General features: G+C 39.8%; 1 pseudogene; it reads right to left on the bottom strand.

Annotated features, from left to right (window-relative positions):
• Positions 1-22,086: 22,086 nt before the first annotated feature.
• Positions 22,087-22,836, bottom strand: LOC101007157 (annotated as a pseudogene).
• Between the last annotated feature and the right edge of the window lie 554 nt (positions 22,837-23,390).

Genomic DNA, 23,390 nt, shown 5'->3' with positions numbered 1-23,390 from the left:
CTTTCTGGGGGACATTTGGGGGCATTTCCTTTGTTTCTGGCACCCTAAGGTATCTTCATCTTTTGTTTTTCCTGCCCCAGCCCTGGAAACAGCTTCTCTAAAAAGCCCTTGTTTCTTCCATTGAAATGTGGTCCCGCAGTCCAAATCATCCAAGTCAAGATGGTGCTAGATATGCTTGTTAGTAAGAGGGTGTGATTGCATCTAAGCCCCATCAGTGGAGAGAACTAGGAATCATTTGTATGTACACTAATACATACACAGCAGCTTTTAGAATGTAAGTCAGAGATCAAAATCCACCTTTGACTTCTCACTTATCCTGCACAATGGCTTATAAGACCATCCCTAGTTGATCTTGGACCGTCTTCTTCTCTGACCCCATTTTCTTCTATTTTCACTTCACTCTAGCCACATTGTTTTCTTTGCTGTTCCTCCAGTGCCAAGCATGTTCCCATCTCAGGGACTTTCCTCTAATTCTCCCTCACTGCAACTCTCCTCACCTAAATGGCTCACTCCCTTAATTTAGGGCTCTACTTAGATCTGCTCTGAGGGATAACCTTCCTTACAACCCAATAGAAAATGACAACTTATCTTCTCTCCACCCCAATATTTCCTATACTCTCTACCTTGCTTAAGTTTTTATACTGCATTTATCAACATCTGGAATACTATAGTTTCACAAGTTCACGGGGTTTTGTCTGTCTCTCTGTTAGAACATAAGCTCTGTCCTATTCAGTCCTACATTCCTTGTACCTAGAAGACTGCTTATCACACAACACTAAATATTAGTTGCATGAATGAATGAATAAACGGTCAAGAATATGAGCTTTAGAATCAGAAAAAAATCTGTGTGCCAAGTATACCAACTACACTACAAAAACCAGCTGAGGGAAACTGGGGAAGTTTTGTAAGTGCTCTCCCGTCAGTTTTATCTTCTGGACAAAATAATACTTAAATCATAAAGGCTAGTTGTGAGAATTAAATAAGACAATGTGAAGTGATCTTTATTGAATAAAGGACTGTTAAGTGCTTGGCAAATAATATACTCAATAAATTGTAGCTATTAACATCATCATCATCATGATTAGCTTTTAATGAATCCAGAACTGGGTTCACCGTGGACTCTCCCCGATCCCTTCTGGGGAGCCATGTGTCCTCCTCCAACCGAGGGGCTTCACAGGCAAGTCCTTGGTCTCAACTCCTGCAGCTGTTCCAGAGTGTTTTTCCAGAGGGCCTGGGACCACTGGAACATTCTCCAGAGCCCTCAGGCATGTTTTAACGTGCTGCCCTGTATGAGGAAACTCAAAAGGTGTAATTAATTTGTTTAGCAAAAATATAAAACAGGCCCCTTCTAGTTACACCTGGAGAGAACAAGCAGGGAACAAAGAGGGGCCCAAGGTTTGCCAGGATAACACCAGTTCCCTGCAGAGAACAGCTCCATGTGACCCTCCCCCAGAGGGACTAGGCTGGGTTGGGGGACCCTAACCTCACCCCCAATGCCACTCCATGCACTAATTCCCAGACAATCCTTCAGGGCCTCTGAGGGCAGCTGAGAACCAGGAGGGGTTTGGCATTTTGGCTGTTACCTGGATCAAGGGCTCTCCAGGGCACCCTCCAGACAGGTTCCCATCCAGGCTTCCCTGTGGGCTTCGGTTTGCTTCGGTCTCTCCTGACGCTGACACAAGGAGAGTGTTTCCATTTGCCAAATTCTCCCTCATGCAGTTTCCCCGTCTAATGCTGAAATGTGTTTGTAGGCTCTGTCACAGCAGCTGTGTGCCAGGAAATGGGCTGAGACACCTGAAGTAGGCCTCCCAGTCATCCATCCTCAGGAAGTAAGAACACTGGCTCCTTGCCATGCAGTGTTGATCCATCTCATTGCAGCCTTAGAAATGTGTGGCATGAACCCTGGGTGGTATCTGGACTCTGAGCGTGAATGAGGAGTCATACAATATACTAGGTGCACAGGACCCAAAGTAGTGATTTTAAAGAATTTCTAGAAGATTTAAGGCAGGAGAGGAGACTGGAGGGAGTGTGTGGCTGATTTCCTAAAGCAACAATCCAGCGGTAGAAAGAGCTGTAAGTTGACATGAGATGCCCAGCATTCCCCTCCCAGTAGGCCACTTGGTTAGCAGTAATAGTACCTACCTTGAACAAATTATTATGAGGATCAAATGAGATTAATGTATAACAAATCTCTTTATAAAGTACTATATGAATGCAAAAATCCATCACCACCACCTCCCCATCTCTAATATATTCTAATCTGTCTGTTCTCTGTTACAGCTCTTTCTCCGTCTCTCTGCACATACACACACACTCACTCATCCCATTTTTCCAGTTAAGTTGTAAAATTGACTGTTCTGAGAATTGAAAACCCAGAAATAAAGCCAACTACATAAAGCCAACTGATCTTTGACAAAGCATACAGAAACATAAATTGGGGAATGGAAACCCTATTTAATAAATGAAATAAATGAAATAAAAAGTTTTCCCAGTTTACTGGGAAAACTGGCAAACTACATGTAAAAGAATGAAACTGGATTCCTGTCTCTCACCTTATATAAAAATCAACTCAAGATGGATCAAAGACTCACATATAAGACCTGAAACTATAAAAATTCTAGAAAACAATGTTGAAAAAACTCTTCTAGACATCAGCCTAGGCAGAGAATTCATGACTAAGACCCCAAAAGCAAATACAACAAAAACAATAATGAATAAATGGTACCTAATTAAACTAAAAAGCTTCTGCACAGCAAAAGAAATAATCGACAGAGTAAACAGACAACCCACGGAATGGAAGAAAATATTTGCAAACTATGTATCTGACATAGTGTCCAGAATCTATAAGGAACCCAGAATCTATAAGGAACTCAAACAAATCAGCAAGAAAAAAAAAAAACAAATAATCCCATTAAAAAGTGGGCAAAGGACATGAATAGACAATTTTCAAAAGAAGATAGAGAAAAGGCAAAAAAAAAAAAAAAATGAAAAATGCTCAGTATAACTAATCATCAGGGAAATGCAGATTAAAACCACAAAGAGATACCGCCTTACTCCTGCAAGAATGACCATCATTAAAAAGTCAAAAAACAATAGATGCGGGTCTGGATGTGGGAAAAAGGGAGCACTTATACACTGCTGGTGGAAATGTGAATTAGTACAACCTCTACAGAAAACAGTATGGAGACTTCATAAACAGCTAAAAGTAGATCTACCATTTGATCCAGCAATTCTACCACTGCTTGGTAGCTACCCAAAGGAAAATAAGTCATTATATGAAAAAGACACTTGCACACATAGGTTCATAGTGGTACAATTTATTGTTGCAAAGATGTGGAACCGACCTAAGTACCCATTGACTAATAAGTGGATAAAGAAAATGTGGTATATGTACATGATGGAATATTACTCCGCCATTAAAAAAAGTAACAAAATAATGTCTTTTATAGCAACTTGGATGGAGCTGGAGGCCATTATTCTATGTGAAGTCACACAGAAGTGGAAAACCTAAACAGTATGTTCTCACTTATAAGTGGGAGCTAAGCTATGAGTATGCAAATGCATACAGAGTGATATAATGACTTTAGAGACTCAGAAGGGGCAGGGTGGAAGTGGGGCTAGAGATAAAAAGCAAACAAACAAAAAAATTACACATTAAGTACAATGTATGCTGCTTGGGTGAGAGATGCACTAAAATCTCAGAATTCACCACTATATAATTCAACCATATAAAAAGAAACTGCTTGTACTCCAAAAGCTATTGAAATAAAAAAAATTAAATGGACTGTTCTAGAGGATTCATCCATTCAGAATTGGTGTTGTTGTTAGTAAACATGTGGGCTTGGTGCTGGACTCTCTGGTTCAAAGCACAATTTTGCTGCATTCCAGCTGAGTGACTTCTGACACATTAGTTAACCTCCTTGTGCCTCAGTTTCCTCATCTTAAAATGCTGATGGCAATGATAATAGCCCCTAGCTACACTAGGAAGTTGTGGGTTTTGAACTATGTTTGTACATATAAATACTCAGTGAATATAAGCGCCAATTTTCTCATATACAAATCAGTGATTTTCAAAAAACAGAAATGTAATCACATTTACTTTACGCGAAAACTAGACGGTATGAATCTGAATCTTTCTGTTTTGGTTGAGAAGCTGTCCTAAGGTCGTAGAGAGCCCCAATTAACATTATGAACATAAATCACCATTATGTGAGATGGAGAAAGAGTTGGTTGTTTGAGCTCTTGTATTGTGTGGATTCTGGCTGCCAAGATGAACCTTTTGGGTCACACTCAGTGATTTTAATCTGAAGCTGAAAGGGCCAAATAAGAACAATATTATTGCTAAACTGAAGTCACTAGACAGTCCCTCTTTTGAATGCCTGAGGCTGACATTCAAAAATCCTGTCATTACTTGCGATGTGACCTCTTATGTAGCTGGAAGCCTTGTTTCAAAAAACAGAATTCCATTGGTACACTGCATTTCCCAACGCCAGTTATATGAAACATTTGTTTCCTAGGATGTTAACAGACGTTGCATGAAAAACAAGCACATGTTGCATGTTTAACTACAGGACTTCTCAGGCCTTTAACATGCTAATTCATGCTATGAATCTTCAAGATTAGACCATTGTACAAAACATGCCTCAGACCATCCTTGACCCCAAGCATTTCTATTGTGGAGTTATAGGGCCTTGAGAAATAGTATGGAAGAATATGGATTTGGAGTCAAACAGAACTGGAAAAGTGAAGTCTCAGTTCCATGGCTTACTACCTGCTATTGTAATTTGTAAGGCAAAATATTTCGTTTCTCCTAGCCTCTGTTCTCTTACCTATAAAACTAGGGTAAAGTACATACTTCCTGATTTGTTACATAGATAAACCATATTTTGTAAAGCAAAATGATGTGTATATGTATGAGCTGAGGATAAAAATTAATGCTGATATTTCTTGCCAACAGGCTCTGGAGGTAACAAGTTTCTCCCAACTCTCCACATCCGTTCTGTCTTATGTGGTGACCATTAACCATGTGTGCCTGTGTGGCTATTAAGTACTTGAAATGTGGCTAGTTTGTAAATGTAAAATATGTACCAAATTTTGAAGACCTTGTTTAAGTATACACACACACACACACATATCAAATCTTTTACACTGATTACATGCTCAAATGATAATATTTGGTTATAGTAAATTAAATAAAATATATTATCAAAATTAGTTTTACCTGTTCCCTTTTACTTTTAAAAATAAATACACTCTAAATAATTTAAATCGTATAGTGGCTTGCATTTGTGGGTCACATTAAATTTTTATATTGAAGAGCATGGTCCAAATGGCTGAATGGGGCTTAGAATTGTTCCACTTTCTAGCCTTGTTACCACCTCTTAACTCATTGTCCAGCAACTGCATAGAGCCACTGATTGCTTACTAGGCTGCCCAAGTAGTTATTTGAGGGGCAAGTGGCCTGACTGAATTTCCAGGAGGTGGCCAGCATGTTTCCTGCCACTTAAATGCTCAGCTGGGTTTAGAAAGAGTTAATGAATTTGCCTAAGAAGATGAACAAGCTATTAATGATAGAGAGAGATTTTAAAGTCAAGTTGGGAGACAGCATGATTGGGCTAGAGTCCACTGTTTTGGTCTGGACTTGATATCATAACAGCTCTACACTTTATCGGCACCTCACAGACAGGCCAGCACTGTCAATTTAATCACCAATTGAGAGTATCTGTGTCAACTGGATCTTTTCTAAGGGCTGTTACGGAGGTAAGTTAAGCAGATCATTGGCCTCAGGGACTTCAAATAGGTATTTGCTTTAAGACAAAGAGTTTCTGGGTCCACTAATGTCAATCCATCCAAGAGGATCAGGCTTCAAGATGTATTAAGTACCGGAATATAGTCCAGGTCATTGTACAGAGTGGGTGATGTGGCAATAGCCAAGATGAGGGCAGAGAAAGGAATAAAGAATTCCGCTAGGGCTTTGACTGTGTCTGTTTCAAGACGTATACCACTCTCTGCCCTCTATATTTGTATGTGTGAATATATCTGATCTCTAGAACATAGCACTGAGGAGGTTTCCAGTGAAGACTCATACTCGTATCTGATTCATGTTTATGTTATCATCTATAATACAGAACCTTAAACTTGAATTCTCTATAAATGTATAAGGAAGTAAGTGAGAAAAAGAGGAAGGGAGGAATGGAAGGAAAGAAGAAAGAAAGGAAAGGAGAGAGAGTGGGAGAAAGGGAATAAAAAGAGGAAGGAAGGAAGAACCAAGAAACACATTATGTTAGAAAATATTCGTCTGAGAGCTCCAGACAGTCCCCCAGGCTACTTCAGGCTCCCTGAGCTTCTCAACTAAAATTAACCATTGGACTTCTGAAGTTGCTCTTACAGCAAGCAATCTCCTTAGTATTTCCTCAAAGGAGGTCATCCATGTTGGATTTGTGAACATCAAATAAGTCCCCTTTTAAGTTGTGCTACACACACACTCACACCAGTTTCTCACCATCGTATCATTAAGCTTTGGTTTTTATTTCAACTCAAATAATTGTGATTTTGTTTTTCATATTTTTACCTAATCTCATCCCATAAAGACCTGAGAAGATTTACCACAGACAGTGACACCTATAATGAAATAACATACCTATCAAATGAGAATCAGACTTTGGGAAACTAGAAATAGAAAAGGTATGCCAGGTAGAGATCAACATGCGAGCTAGACTGTGTGTCACCTGGGAACTAGAGGGGAGCCTTAGATTTGGATCTGAGCTCAGTCAGGTAGTGTTCTGGCTACAGAACTATTTCTGCAAGCCTTTTCTTTACCAGGCATTGAGGTCTTTAAGCCTCCTCAAGACAATTCCCTTTTCTTCCCTGGCCAGCCCCAAAGGACAGACTGGTCTCCCGGTACTACTGGTACTACACTGCAGTGGACAAAGTCAGGAGGAGGGGCAGGAGACAGAGCAGGAGCAGCAATTAAGAAATACCGATTACTGCCTTAATTGAGCTGAGGGGAAGCGTGGGACAGCCAGCAGTGTGGTTTGCGCCAGCATCCTTCCAATAAGCAGTGTCTGTGTGGGGAGGAAGTCTGGGCCTTCCCCTCATCCATTCTCAGCATTCCCATCAGAAGTCCCGGAAGCACAAGCCCAGAGCTGTTGGCAGGGCCAGGCTTGTGTGGGTAGATGGTGTTCTCTGCTACTTACTCCCTGCCAGTCTTGTCTTTCCCTACCAAAGCCCAGGCCTGAGCACGTCTCCTCTTTCCTGTAAGGCCGGTGGCATTCTGGTTGGCAGTGTTTCCTAAGGAACCCATGGCACCGTTGGGAGCCTAATTAAGGCCTTAAACACAGGGGCCATGGAGGTGGCTGAGGACGTCCAGAACTGGTCACAGCAGCTGACTGCAGCTGCCCCTGGGAACCCCATCACAGCAGCCCCAGCCCTGCCCTCCCAGCCCACATCCCTGTTAAGAGGGGTCTGAACCCTAGCCCACTGCCTGATTAGAGATGATGACGCTATTTTTAACAACCATTCCTCCCTAATGAGCTTATACATCCCTGTTTCCAGTCAGAGCCCACGCAAGGTAGGCGCTGGGCAGGGCCTGTGTCCGTAGCAGCTGGCTCAGCCCAGAGGCCCTCAGTAGCCTCATTATCACAATTCCCAGAACCCATGCAGCCCTTCGTCTAGGAGCTTGTAACGTGTTAGTGGCTTGAGGCTGATTCATATCTTTCCTGCCTAGACGAGAATGGTGCAGGCCCCAGAAAAGCATTTATCTGGCTCCATATATGTCAGGTACTAGGCACTGGAGAAGCTGACACCTTGTTTTCAAAGATCTCACACTTGGGGTAGGGGTAGCTGAGAGGAAGACTGTATGGATACCCACAGTTATGATCTAAAATAATTCATGCTGTCAAGCATGTAGCACACCCAGTCTAGAATAAGACAAGTATAACCCAGAGATCATGGTTGGAGGATTCTTCTTGTTCCTTGAGATACAGATAAGATTGGTCCAAAACTCCCCATTCCATGGCCCTAGACCTGCCCTAGATTTCTGCAGATACATGGAGGACTTACGTTATCATTGTCACCTCTGGGCTCCTATATCCATGCGGGGTGCCTGTATTTTACAACATGGACCCAGGGACAAATTCAGATATCTTCCTAGAATTTTACACTGAAACGAACACACAGGCATACCTCAGAAATATTCTGGGTCTAGTTCCAACGCACTGAAATAAAGCAAATATTGCAACAATGTGAGTCACATGAATGTGTTGGCTTCCCAGTGCCTATAAAAGTTATGTTTCTACTATATCATAGTCCATCAAGTCTGTAATAGCATCATGTCTAAGAAGACAATGTATATACCTTAATTTAAACATATTTTATTGAAAAAAAAAAAAAGCTATATTCTGAGCCTTCAGCAGGTTGTAATCTTTTTGCTGGTGGAGGCACTTGCCTCAGTGTTGATGGCTGCTGACCAATCAGGGTAGTGGTTGCTGAAGGTTGGGGTGGCTGTGGAAATGTCTTAAAATGAGACGACAATGACATTTGCCACATGAATTGACTTTTTCTTTAATGAAATATTTCTCTGTAGAATGCCCCGTGTTTGATAGTATTTTACCCACAGTAGAATTTCTTTCAAAACGGGAGGAAATCCTCTCAACTCCTGCCACTGGTTTATCAGTTATATTTATATAATATTCTAAATTGTTTGTTGTCATCTCAACAATTTTAATGGCATCTTCACCAGGAGTAGATTCCATCGGAAGAAACCACTTTCTTTACTCATCCATAAAAGCAATTCCTCATTCGTTCAAGTTTGATCATGAGACTGCAGCAGTTCAGTGGCGTCTTCAGGCTCCACTTCTCATTCTGTCCTCTTGCTGTTTATACCACCTCTGCATTTACTTCCTCCACCAAAGTCTTGAATCCTTCAAAGTCACCCGTGAGGGTTGAAATCGACTTTTTCCAAACTCCTATTAATGTTGATACTTTAACCTCCTCCCACAAATCACAAATGTTCATAGTGGCATCTAGAATGGCGAATCCTTTTCAGAAAATTTTCAGTTTACTTTGCCTAAATCCATCAGAGGAATCACTCTGATATGGCAGCGATAGCCTAACAAAATATATTTCCTAAATAATAAGACTCGAAAGTGCAAATTACTCCTTGATCCAGAATGCAAAATGGATGTTGTATTATCAGGCGTGAAAACAAGATTCATACCCCTGTACATCTCTGTCAGAGCACTTGAGTGACCAGCGCATCATCAATGATCTGTAATTTTTTGAAATGAATCTTTTTTTCCCAAGCAGTAGCTGTTAACAGTTTAAAATATTTAGTAAACATGCTGGAATTCAGGCTTTGTTGTTCTATTATTAGATCACAGGCAGAGTAGATTTAGCATAATTCTTAAGGGCCCTAGGATTTTAAGATGCTAAATGAACATTGGCTTCACCAGCTTTGTTAATCCCTAACAAGAGAATCAGCCCATCCCTTGAAGCTTTGAAACCAAGCATTGACTTCTCCTCTCTAACTGTGAAAATACCAGACGGCATCTTTCTCCAATAAAAGGCTATTTTGTCAACATTGAAAACCTGTTGTTTAGTGTAGCCACTTTCACCAATGATCTTAGCTAGATCTTCTGGATAGCTTTCTGCAGCTTCTCTATCAGCACTTGCTGCTTCACTTTGCTCTTTTGTGTTATGAAGATAGCTTCTTTCCTTAAACCTCATGAACCAAGCTCTGCTAACTTCAAACTTTTCTTCTACAGCTTCCTTACCTTTTTCATTCTTCATAGAAATGAAGAGAGTCGGGGCCTTGTGCTGAATTGGGCTTTGGCTTAAGAGAATGTTCTTCTATCCAGACTGCTAAAGCTTTCTCCATATCAGCAGTAAGGCTGTTTTACTTTCCTATGATTCATGTATTCACTGGAGTAGCACTTTTAATTAACTTCAAGGACTTTTTCTTTGCATTCACAACTTGGCTAACTGTTTAATTTGAGAGATGTTTCCACAATGCACTTCTCTGACTCCTCTCTTCTATCTGAGGCTCTCGCCTCCCTGCTCTCTCTCAGCTTTTGAGAAACAAACCCAAAATAAAACATAATTTATCTTATTGCATCTTGAAAATAAAGTTTAATTGTGTCATTTTATCACGAAGCCTCCTGTTGCCTCTTATGGTCTCAGTACCTAACAGTCCCTCTTGAAGTTTTTGAGATATTTTCTCAGAGACAGGTCCCTCCCTAAGATGAATTCTATGCTTACTATTCAGGTAGTAATATTTTCATTTTATTACATTTGTTAAGGTGCCCTTCTACAAGGAAGGTTGCTTGCTAATTCTCCTACTAAGCCCTAGAATTCATTGCTTTAACAAATATTTTTGGGGGCTACTTACTCATGGACTGAGTAAGAAGAATCAGCATTGGACAAGGCAAAAAAAAAGAGATTGCTCTCCTCATGTAGCTAACACTATATTGAGGGAAAACGGAAAAGAAATAAGTAAATTAATTATTTATTTTGAAAACACTAAATTGTAGTAAGTATCATGAAGAAAATGAAGCAGAGAAATGTATTTGAGAATTTCTAGTTGAGACTCCCTAGATGTGGTGATCAGGGAAGTCTTCTCTGAAAAGGTAACATGTGAGCTGAACCCTGAATGACACAGAAAAGCCAACCATGCACAAGTCCAGAGAAAGTGCAGACCAGTGAGAGGGAAGAGCAAGTCAAAGGTTTCCAGGGAGAAAGAGAGAATGAGGAGAGAGTCACAGTGAGTAAAGGGGAAAATGGTAAAAACTGAGGCCAGAAAGGAAGACAGAGGGCCGGTCCCACAGATGTTATAGGCTACTTGTAGTAGGGAGGCTTTGAAGAACTTTAAGCAAAGAAATGAAATGAGCTAATTTGTTTATTTATTATTTTGTATTTATTTTTGTTATTGTTGTTTTTGAGACAGAGTTTCGCTCCATCGCTCAAGCTGGAGTGCAGTGGTGCTCTCTCTGCTCACTGCAACCTCCACCTCCTGGGTTCAAGAGATGCTCCTGACTCAGCCTCCTGAGTAACTGGGATTACAGGTGTGTGCCACCATGCCCGGCTAATTTTTGTATTTTTAGTAGAGACGGAGTTTTGCCGTGTTGGCCAGGCTGTTCTCAAACTCCTGACCTCAAGTGATTCACCCACTTTGGCCTCCCAAAGTACTGGGATTACAGGTGTAAGACACCACACCCAGCCTAGTTTATATATGTAGAAGATTACTCTGGCTACTGCTTGAGGAATTTATATTAGATGGAGAGACCAAGAGTGGAAGCAAAGAACCAGGTAGGAGGCTATTACTATTGTCCAGGCAAGAGATGATTGTGGCTTTGACAAGGTTAGAAATGAGATGAGGAGAAGAAGACAGATTTGGGGTAAGTTTTAGAGATAGAACTGCATTTTTGCTATTAGTGGGTTGTGGGGGGTGGTCAGCTAGGTCTGCCCAGTCCATAAACATTTTTATTTCAACATCTGGAAGTGATGTTATACATTTAATGAAGGAGATGTAAATGCGATTTACTGAGCAGCTAAACAAGCATAACATTACACAGAGAAAACTAAAAGCACTAAAATATGGCTCTGGAATTAACTTCTAATAGCTCCTTCCTAGGAATCAGTTAAAGATATTATGTGAGTTTTTTCTTTTGTTTGTGTTTTCTGGTTTCTTCTAAAATATAAGATCTTTGAGGGCCAGGACTTCTGTGTTCTAATCAGTAATGTATGTCCAGCATCTAGTATAGGCTGCCTAGCAGAAGAAGGTGTTCAATAACTCTTGATTGCCTTTTTTACTTAGTACCATACTGTATTCTTCTGGTAACAGACCAATCAACATCACACTAAGATTACTACTAGTAATAAAAGAATATTTACTGAGTGCTTACTACGTACCAAGCACTGTTGTTAGCCCTTTGCATTTAAAGATGGATAAAATCTCCATCCCACTAGAGCAGAACAGAACTTGTGAAATAAGTGCTGTGTTCTTGATTTTAAATACGAAGAAACTGAGGCACAAGACGATTAAGTAACTTGCCCAAGATTGTTCTGCTAGAAAGTGGTAGAGATAGGATTTTATTCTAGATCCTCTTTGGCTTGCATTTACTACACTAGACATTTCCTTTCTTCCTCAGTGCTTTTAATACAAATTACAGGGCATTCTTAGTTTCTTGGGTGCTACAGTTAAAAGTCTAAGCTCCATGAAGTATGGGGTATTGATTGTTACTGAGGCTCACTTTCCTCTGGTCCTGTCACTGTTGGGGTTTTTTTGAATGAATTCTTGCTATGTCAGCTCCCTATTAGCCTTTTCTGTTCTGCTGTAGTGGGATGGAGATTTTATCCATCTCTAAATCTTGGCAGGACTCAGAACTTCCAGATTGAGGTTGAGCTTGAGGAAAATCTCCCGAATGTGCAGAAAAATGGCCTGCTGGAGACTTCCTATGCATCACTCTCAAACGTCCTCTTGGGCTCCAGCTCTGTGGGGTTTTGCTCTGCAACCACATCAGAACCACTAGCCCAGGTCACAGGTGCTCAGAGGGGCAACAGCAACCCACGAGTGGGGAGATACTGATGAAGGATGTAGGGAGAAAGAGATGGAAGCTGGGCCTTCAGGGATGCAGAGGGAAACACTGGTCCCTTCCTCTCAGTTCCAGATGTCACCAATCCCTGTTTGCTTTTTATCTGTTTCATGAGCAAAGAGGGTTGTGTTAAAGAATGTCTTTCTTCTTCAAGGACGTAGCAAAGGCCTGGAACTAGTTGCTGGGTAGTGAGTATTAATGCCTAAAGCATGGGACACATTAAGCACGTTGCCTGACACATAATAAATGTTCGATAAATGTTAACAATTATTTTTATTGTTAATATTTGTTAGAATATCATGTTAAAATGACATATTACATTTTTAAGCATAAGTGTGTGCCATCTGTGATAGATAAAACTCTGCCTCAAAGCAGGGTTTGGCCCTAGTTCCTGTGGAAAGCCTGTTATCCTGGGAACTGATTCTGCCATCCATGATAGGGGCTTGCTCTTGGATCCCAGTAACAGGCTTCACAAGAAATGTTTTCTTACTTCATGCTTAGAATCATAATTTTACAAGATTGCAGCTGACATTAGAAGTCATTTCTGTCTAAGTTAGGTGGCCTCTGATGTGCTTATAGAGCACCTTGTACTTAGACCTGCTCTGCTGCTCCCATTACTGGGATAGAATTAACATGTTAGTTAGCAGTATCCCCCACTAGACTGTCAGTTCTTTGAGACCTGGGACTGCATATTGTTTCCTAATATGCACAGGTATTATATCTGGCCCATTTCAGGAGCTCAAAAAGTATTGATTGAGTAAATAAATATGTGAATACCAGCCACCACTTATCTAGAAACTAAATTTCTCCATAAAACATCCTTAATTTGTAACTATGCAGCTGTTTCTGGAATTCTCCAGAAACAGGGAAATCATAGTTTCCCTGCTGCTAGAAAGTTCTTTTTGTTTAATCAATACCAAACTTCTACCCATTGGTACCCATATTCTTTTGTAGCCAAGTAAGTTGCATTCCATTCTATTAACAACTCCTCAAATACTTGCAAAGCTCCTTTCCTTCTCTGGGCCTTCCCACATGTTTTTCTTTCTATCAAGGAGACTTTGTCACCACTTTTGGCTTCACAAAAATCTATTCCACTTTTATGTTCTAACTTTAATGTCATTTTTCTAACAACTTCGTATGAACCATGTTCTCACTGTTATTCTCTTTCATAGTCTTTTGTTCATTTCCCTCTCTGTACTTTTCACAATTTATAATTATTTATGTATCAATCAGGACAGAAATCCAATACAAATTAACTTAATCTATAGAAAGAAATCTGTTGCCCTACCTAACCTGAAAGTCATCTTTAGATCCAGAAGTTAACTTGCAAATCCAGGACTCTTTCTCTTTGAATCTCCTAAATTCTGCCTTATTCTATGTTACCATCATTTATTTTTAAGTAGCTTTTTTTCCCTATGAGATGGCAAAAATGGTCATTGTCTCTTCCAGTATTATACCTCTTTAGGGACCATGGTTCCTAAGAAAAGAGTGTAATTGTCTGCCAAGTGACTTATGCAAAACTTCTGGGCATGAACTAAATGGCATATCTTAGATCACATGGCCATGGTTAAACCAATCACTGAAAGCAGAGGTCATGGATGGACCAGGTCTGGACCACCTGCCCATTTTGGACTCAGTGGATATGTAGGGAAATTTGTGAGACCAGGACTTTAGGAAACCATGCGCTCCTTTATGAAAAGTAATGGACCATTTCTCAAAGGAAGAGATCCTGGGCAAGCACAAAATATGGGGTTTTTATAATAACCCCCTTTTGTTGTTGTTCTTATTAAATACTCATTTTCCCCTCAACTAATACATGCTATATTAGCAGGAGCCATTTCTGTTTTCTTTGTCTTTAGCCAGAGAACATAGCACATAGTGGACACTCAATTTATTGAATGAATTAATGTTTGAAATGTGTCTTCTCTTCTTTAGACTAAAGCCCACTCCCACTCTGTTCTTGAAACCTTTCTTCATATCACCTGGTTTTCATCATTGCCTGAAATTACTATGAAATTTTGGATCAACCCCTACCATGAATGAAGTCTTGGACTTTGGGAAAACAACTCTGAGCCAGAGATTCCTCATCTGTCAAGTGGGATAAAAGATTTCGACATTAGCTTTGGAGAAGATTCAATGAGATAATAAAAGTGCTTTGTAGATTACTCCATATGAGAGTTAAGGTAAAAGTAGTATGACCTGCTAATGGGCTCTCCTGAGAGGTGCTTTCAGATTTGGTCGTCCAGTGAATGCGTGAAAATCAGAGGTTGAAGATTCTTTACATTGAACTCAAATTTAGTACCTCTGGAAAGCTTTCCAAACCCTTTTCTGGTGTTGGCATTGTATTTTTCAAGATCCCACTGCCTACTGGAGATTCCCAACTCTGACCCAGAGATCTGAAAGAAAGGACCATGCTTGCTTCTGCAACATGCAGCACCATGGAGAGAATGGGAAGCCCATGACACAGATTGGCAGGGATACCACCGCACATCTACTGCTTCATAGTTAGTTCTTTGCTTTAACCTTCTCTCTGTTATAAATGATGCCTAATCCATGTAATGAAAGAAAAAAAAAGCCTGTAAATCTTAAGACAGGTTGTTTTTGTCTTGGTATGAAAATAAAAACCCTAATGCAAGAGAGGTTCACCTTCCGACGTAAACATGTTGACTAAATATGTTCAAGTGTCTAAGCACTTAACAAAAGCTTTCCTAACTTGAATCAAACATCTCCTATCACTCTCTTGAAGGTTCTGGTCTAGCCTTGGTGAAATGCTTGCAGTTCCTCAAACTTGTCTTCTATATCTCTGTTCTTTCTGGGTTTTAATGTTCCCTCTGCTATCCCTTTTTCCTCACTATCTCTTCTTTTTTCTGTAGCTCATTTCTTCCAGGAAGTCTTCCTTGGTCATCACCACAAATGATAGGTTATGTGCCCTCTTATGTGCTGCTTGTATTACCATCTTGTCAATGAGGGCAGGACCCCTATTTGTCTGTATTTTTCATCCCTCAATTTTCAATACAAAAAGTGTATGGCACATAGTAGGTATTCGGGTATTGTTTTTCCAATAAGTGAGCTCCCAACTCCAGATAACAAGAAGATACATCTTCTACTCAGAAATAAAATTTCAAGCATAACCCATTGTTTATCCCTCTATCAATCTGGGTCTTTTCAATAAGGTCATTTAAGAGTCATCATTTTCCACCCACACACATGGAATTTGAACAGCGGCTTGTGACATTTGGAATGGATTTAGAGATCTTGGTGATTATTTGGATGGATTTGTATCATGTTGCAGTCCCCATAGCATGTCAAGCCTTTGATCAATATACAGAGTAGACGTGGGCCAACCAACTGATAGGAGCTAGCAATGGGCCCAGAGCATCCTTTCCTAGGAACTAAGATACATGTGGCCTTTTCTATACTACTTCGGCCACATTCTTGAGTGCTCATGTTCTCTACAATCAGGGTCATGACTTTTTTAGGGATGCTGACAAATACAAACTCACCAGGGAAATTCTAATTATCCCTAAGCTAGCTGGAGCTCTCTAACCATGAGTCGTAACCTTAATAAGTATAAGTAGATGCCATCTGTCCATCCACCTCCGCACGGCTGCACTAGCCCCTTCTTTGTCTGCTCTGTCTGGGAGAGTTGCCAACTTCCTATTAGGGGCCTTTCTTAGAGCAAGGAGAGGGCCTCATGTTTCTCACTAGGTCCAGGTCTTGTCCTTCAAATGAATGAAAAAGCAACAATGTGTCTCACTGATTTGAGGGTACTTCCCAATCTATCCCCTTTTCCAGGGATTCAAAGATTTACACTTTTGAAATCATTCCCTTGGGTTATAGTAGTATTCTACCCAAAGATCCCTGAAAATGTGTTCATCAAATAGGACTCTTTTACTTTCAAGTGATTGAAAACCCAAATCAAACTGCCTTGAGAGAAAATGGAAACACATTGGTTCATATCACTGAAAAGACTGGGGGTAGTGCTGGCTTCAGACAGAGCTTGATTTAAAGGACCTAACAAGTTTTCAGGAACCAATTTTCTTTCTACATCTCTTCCTTTAGCTGCTCTGTGTTAACTTCCTCTCAGCCAGCCCCCTTGGGGGACTCTAGCAGCAACAGACTTCTGTTTCTTCCAGTTCCATGTGTAGCTCTTGTGCCCTTGTGCTCAAGGAAAAGTGGCATAATTGACCTTGATTGGAGGTAAATGTCTCATCCTGGGTCACATGCCCATCCCTAAATGAATCACTGTGATTGGGGAAATAAGATGTCCTATTGGGTTAGGCCTGAGGTCATATACCAAAGGGCAGAGTTAGCACCAAAAATGTGCATGGAGTGGGAGTGTGGCACTAATTGTTCCTCAAAGGACATTCAGAATGCTACTTCTAGAAATAAAAAATAAAAAAGCAAAATAAAATAGATACTGTGCAGCAAAAAAAACAAAAAACAAAAATGGCAAAATTTTACCACAGAATGAACCCATGCATCAAAAACCTTAAAAATGTTTATTATTTCTCCCTACTTCACATTCTCTCTCATAGGTAATATTATATGTGTATGAATATATACCTCCACATACACACACACATATATCAACACCAGATATACAAAGATTTATGTTCAAAGGCACAGAGATGATCATTGCATTATTATCTAAACAAAAGGGAGTTGGCTACTTACATTATGAGAAAATCAAATAATGAATTGCTAAAATGGTATTTCTCAAGAACATTTCATGACATAAAAAAGTGATCATAATATAAAAAGAGGTAAATTAAATGAATATAGTATGTGGAAATTATGTTTTAAATACGTATTCATAAAAATATAGACATTAAGAGCAAAATGTTAGCAACGGTTATCTATGTTTTCAGGGTTTTTAAAAAATATTTTCTTAATTTCTTTTACAATCAGAAAAAGTAAGTTAGTTCATTTTTAAGGTAAAATGTTACCTGGGGTTGTACAGTCACATTGCTCAGATTACCAACACCAAGCAGGGTTTTGAGGTCAGATAAATTTTGACGAAGAGAATATTTCAAGGAAGGTTTGTTATATAGAGGTGTTCCCTGAAAGGATATACAGAAAAATATTCTGTGAGTCAACTAAAAGAAAGAAGAACCAAAAACCTGGGGCGGGTAACAAGAAGCAGAGCAAAGAGGAATAGCTTTATGCTGGGTGGGCTCAAATTAGTTCTGGGTGGGCCCAGATTATCTTGGCCAAAATTATTTCACTTCAAAAGGCTTCTACAGAGGTGGACATCATCCTTAGCTCATTAGAAAAAGTGATGTGTAAAGCATGACTGAGACTAATAAGCCCTGTGATTCAAGGCATGTGAGGGCAGCAGTATTGTCCCATGAGCTTTGGGCATGGGAGAGACTCCTCACAACTTTCCCCAAACCTGCCATTACTCTGAGGAACAGCTTGAACAATTATAGAAACCACAATAATTAAATGCCTTATGCATGTGTTATAAGGCATTCTATACTTTTCAAAAGTATCCTACCTCTTCTGATCTTTAAAAACTCTGTGACCTAAGAAGTACCCATGTTCCCATTTATCAGATAAGGAAGGCAAGGCTTTGGAAGAGAAGAAAGCTTAGTTGGAGAGAATTTTAAGAAAGATGTTGGATTTGCATTCAAGCTGATTTGGGGGTATGTTGTGAGAAGAGGGCAGGCAATTTTGTGGACCCCACAAGGTTAGGAGCTAAAGTATAGCCATGCCTCATGGAGCCTACAAAATAAAGGATCGAGTACTCAAGCTCTTCTCGGGAGCAACATTATACGCTTTCTCCTCTCTGCTCCTCTCTACCAGTGGGTCTCATTCTTCTTCAGATCTTCCTCTACTTCATCATCTTGCACATGGCCCAACATTGTCCACATGCCTTAAAAACTTGGTGGCCTTACAAATCCAGGGGCCACCACCAACCAACCTCTGTGCATCTTAGTTCAAACTCCCAAGGGCAAGAACCTTGCTGGCTCAATACAGCCTTTGAATAGGACCAAGATTAAAGTAAGATATTCTGAGACCCGAAATACTGAAAAGATCATATTGCCCACCTCCATGAATAATTGAAAATAAAGACAAGACTATTTCATAAAATACTATTTTATATACTATTACATGTGGCAACGTTTTGACACACACACGCACATAAAAAACCTTTAGGACAGGCATCCCCAACCTCCTGGCCACAGACTGTTACTGGTCCATAGCCTGTTAGGAACTGGGCCATACAGCAGAAGGTTGGCAACAGGCGAGTGAGTAGTCTTCCTTCCTTCCTTCCTTCCTTCCTTCCTTCCTTCCTTCCTTCCTTCCTCCCTCCCTCCCTCCCTCCCTCCTTCCCTCCCTCTCTCTCTCTCTTTCTTTCTTTCTTTCTTTCTTTCTTTCTTGCCTGTTAGGAACTGGACCATACAGCAGAAGGTTAGTAACAGGCAAGTGAGTAGTCTTTCTTTCTTTCTTCCTTCCTTCCTTCCTTTCCTTCTTTCTTTCTTCCTTCCTTCCTTCCTTCCTTCCTTCCTTCCTTCCTTCCTTCCTTCCTTCCTTCCTTTCTTTCTTTTTCTTTCTTTCTTTCTTTCTTTCTTTCTTTCTTTCTTTCTTTCTTTCTTTCTTTCTTTCTTTCTTTCTTTCATTCTTTCTTTCTTTCTCTCTCTCTTTCTCTCTCTCTCTCTCTTTTTTTTTTTTTCTTGACAAGGTCTTACTTCATCACTCAGGCTGGAGTGCAGTGGTGCAGTCTCGGCTCACTGCAACCTCTGCCCTCCCGGTTCAAGCGATTCTCCTGCCACAGCCTCCCAAGTAGCTTGGATTATAGGCACATGCCACCACATCTGGCTAATCTTTGTATTTTTTGGTAGAGTCGGGGTTTTGCCATGTTGGCCAGGATGGTCTTGAACTCCGAACATCAAGTGATTCACCTGCCTTGGTCTCCCAAAGTGCTGGGAGTACAGGTGTGAGCCACTACACTTGGCCAAAGCTTCATCTGTATTTATAGCCACTCCCCATTGCTCGCGTTATCCCCTGAGCTCCAACTCCTGTCACATCACTGGTGGCATTAGATTCTCAAAGAAGTACAAACCCTAGTGTGAACTGCGCATGCAAGAGATCTAGGTTGCACACTTCTCATGAGAATCCAGTGCCTTATACTCTGTCACTGTCTTCCATCATCCCCAGATGGGGCAGTCTAGTTGCAGGAAAACAAACTCACGACTCCCACTGATTCTACATTATGGTGAGTTGTATAATTATTTCATTATGCATCATGATTTAATAATAATAAAGTGCACAATAAATGTAATGCACTTGAATCATCCCGAAGCCATCCCCACCCAACCCCAGTCCGTGGAATAATTTTCTTCCGTGAAACTGGTTCCTGGTGCCAAAAAGTTTGGGGACCGCTGCTTTAGGAAAGAGGGAGTTTCTATATATTCAAGTTCTTTCAAAATGCCTCATATTATGGAACAGTCTCTCAACTTCATTTTGAACATAAGAGGACTGTTTAGGGAAGGTATGTTAGGCTATAACTGCCTGAGTTAATGCTGGCATGGGATAACTCAGAGGTTACCTGGCAGAATTGATTTAAAAAAAAGGAGACAAAGAAATTCAGCACAGGTTTACTACTTATTATGATAATGAACCCATAATTATTATGAATATGAGCCCATAATTCTAAATGTTCAATATTGCTGTAAACAAGCTTTTTAAAAGTCATTTTAATGTGCAACAGAGTAAGCGCTAACATTGTGGAAATTGTAAATATACACATATGAAAACCTCAAAGATCCTGGTATTATGAAAATGGGTCCTAGTATGCTTAAGATAAAATATCCAGTGACCGGTTATATGAGGATTCAATAAATGCTCTATCACTAACAAAACATGCAGAAATGCAAATGATGTTCTCTAAAAATGAACTTTTTGAGTTTTAAATGCATAAGGGATTCAAAAAATAGTTCTAGTGAAAACAAAAGTATTCATGTCAAAGGTACTTTTTTGAATAAAGGAAAATAAAACTATTTATTGACCACTGTTCACAAGTATTTACAATAAAGTAAACAATATACATTTACATAACATTCTGATTACTGCAAAGTTGTTTTTCCTCACTTTTGCTGAATCAGTAAAGCAAATACTGAAAAGATTGAGCCTACATGTAAGGAATGAGTTGGGATAAGAAAAAAAAAAAATGCAGGTCAGCTGGGTGCAGTGGCTCACGCCTGTAATCCCAGCACTTTGGGAGGCTGAGGTGGGCAGATCACAAGGTCAAGAGATCAAGACTATCCTGGCCAACATGGTGAAACCCCATCTCTACTAAAAATGCAAAAATTAGCTGGGTGTGGTGGCACGCACCTGTAGTCCCAGCTACTTGGGAGGCCGAGACAGGAGAATCACTTGAACCCGGGAGGAAGAGGTTGCAGTGAGCTGAGATCATACCACTACTCCAGCCTGGCAACAGAGCGAGACTCTGTCTCAAAAACAAACAAACCAAAAAAAAGAAAACCCATGCAGGCCAATAGGTTGGATTACAAACCGTTATTCACACATTTATGGCAGAAGGTCCTAAACTGCCAACCTCTCTAACCATCTGATTAGGTTTCTATAAGCCAAATCTTAGATATTCCATGAATCATAACCTTTTAGTCAAGGTAGCAACAGGGATTTCAACATTTTGTTAAGGAATGTACCAATAGAGACATTTTTAAATGTTCACTTAACTTAGTTGTGTTTAGCTAATTAAAACACACTGGCATTTGTCTAGTTTCCTCATCTGGATGGGGAAACCTCCTGTGATGGCAGTGATAAAATTTTTCCTTTTAGGAATTTTGCAAGCAAACCACTGAATTTATAGATATAGATGCTTTAAAATTATCCAATTTAAATTGTCCTATTAATTAGAATCCCTTATTTCACTTGAAGTTTATGACTTCAGGAAAATTTTCAATATAACTTGAAGTGATTATCTCTTATTTTGCTCAGAATAATGGCATCTCAGAAACATGGGTTTACCTGTGATTTTTCATTTTGGTGAATGTTTAAAAATTTACATGTGCATTTTATGTATACACACACACACACAAACAAAAAACCTGGAATGGTCCTTATGACAACACAAGTTCTGATTGAGTAATGACTATGAACATAACCCTCAACATTTAGAAAAGCTGTCCTTTAATGCGGAGGAAACGATATACCATGGTATCAAATGTTCTTCTCTGATAAAGGAAGCAACTACAGGAAGCTTTTATTTATTTGTTCAAAGTAACCAGTGCTACGGATGAAAAAAACAAAAACAAAAAACAAAAAACCAGCAACTCTTCCAATGCTACTTTCAAAATGAACATATCAAACTGGAATTCCATTAGAATGTAGTTATTTTGTCACACTAGTAAATAAAAAACCAAGACCCAAATTTTATATATATATATTTATGTGTGTGTGTATATACATGTGTATTTATGTGTGTGTGTGTATATATATACACACACACACATATGAGAATCCATATATGTATATACATAGACACACACATATATATACATAAAAATGTGAACAATTATTGAGCTTCATCTTCTGGACAAGCTTGTCAAGTTAGTCTCTCTTCATAAAAAGCAGCTACAATTTGAGGACATTTCATATTCGCCTCTTTTGAGGCCAGCACCGAGTCTGCCTCATCTGAATCTTTCCATTTCATGAGAAACATCAATTCCCCACTGCCGTCTGTGGCACCAATTATTCTTTCAGGATCAGGACCTCTGGCAAATCCTCTTGGTTTGTCGGCAGTGTTTCTTTTCTTCTTTGATTTGCTGTCATCAGATTCACTGTCAGATAAAGATTTTCTTTTTGTACCATCTTCTTTGCCAGCTTTTTGAGAATTAAGAAAGGCTTCAATCAACTCTACACAATGTAAATTTTCTTCAGGTTCCCAAGTATTGTCAGCATCTGTAAATACCTTCCACTTCAGAAAATATTCCACTTTCCCATTCACTACACGTTGATCTAGATCTAGTACTTTTTCCATCACAAGTTATACAGGCTCTGCCCCTTCAAGTTTTTCATTCTTTCCATCTGTTTCTTTCCCATTTTTTGCCATATAGTTTTATTGGAGGCTACTTTATTCACCGCCTCCGAGCTGCTATGGGGTCTCAGGTCTGCAGTGTCTCAGGCCCTGTGCCACTCCAGCTCCAGCCACAACCGAAGTCTGAGGGAGCCTGTGAGCTGCATGCGGGGCGGCGCTGGGGAGGGGTGGCACCGCCCACGCCAGGTGGCCAAGGGGCGGGGCCTGATGTCAGAGATACTTTTGAAGAGTTTGAACAAGAGTGTTTTGTGATCTATGAGAAAGAAAAACATACTTCTAAATTGATATATTTTATATGTAATTTATAATATGTAAATATAACTACTTAATGAATTAGATACAATATGCATGCATTTAATTATTTCATCTACATACATACCTAAAAGTTTATCACTCACATTGGCAAACAAAACTTTCTTCTTGACTTTCTCAATGGGAGAGTAGGGAATGACCTCATATTAGGGCACTCATATTCATGCATATACGACAAATATAAATAATTCAAGAAAACTTCTGATTTTTGTCATGACTACTATTTTATTTCTTTTTTGAAATATCATATATCAAAAGATTTCAAAAAGATTTTGGGGGTGTGTTTGTCTTTGATTCTGCTAGTGCACTATGTGTATGCTTGACCTATTTGTTAACTCTTCTAAGTCTCCTTGGATCTGTTGTCCAAATACTATCCAGTAGCTGAAATCTAGGAGGAATAGGATCATGTGGTACAAAAGCAG

The sequence above is a fragment of the Papio anubis genome, chromosome 12, assembly GCF_008728515.1.
Source record: "Papio anubis isolate 15944 chromosome 12, Panubis1.0, whole genome shotgun sequence".
Lineage (NCBI taxonomy): Eukaryota > Metazoa > Chordata > Mammalia > Primates > Cercopithecidae > Papio > Papio anubis.
This window is presented reverse-complemented; position numbering and strand designations above follow the sequence as displayed.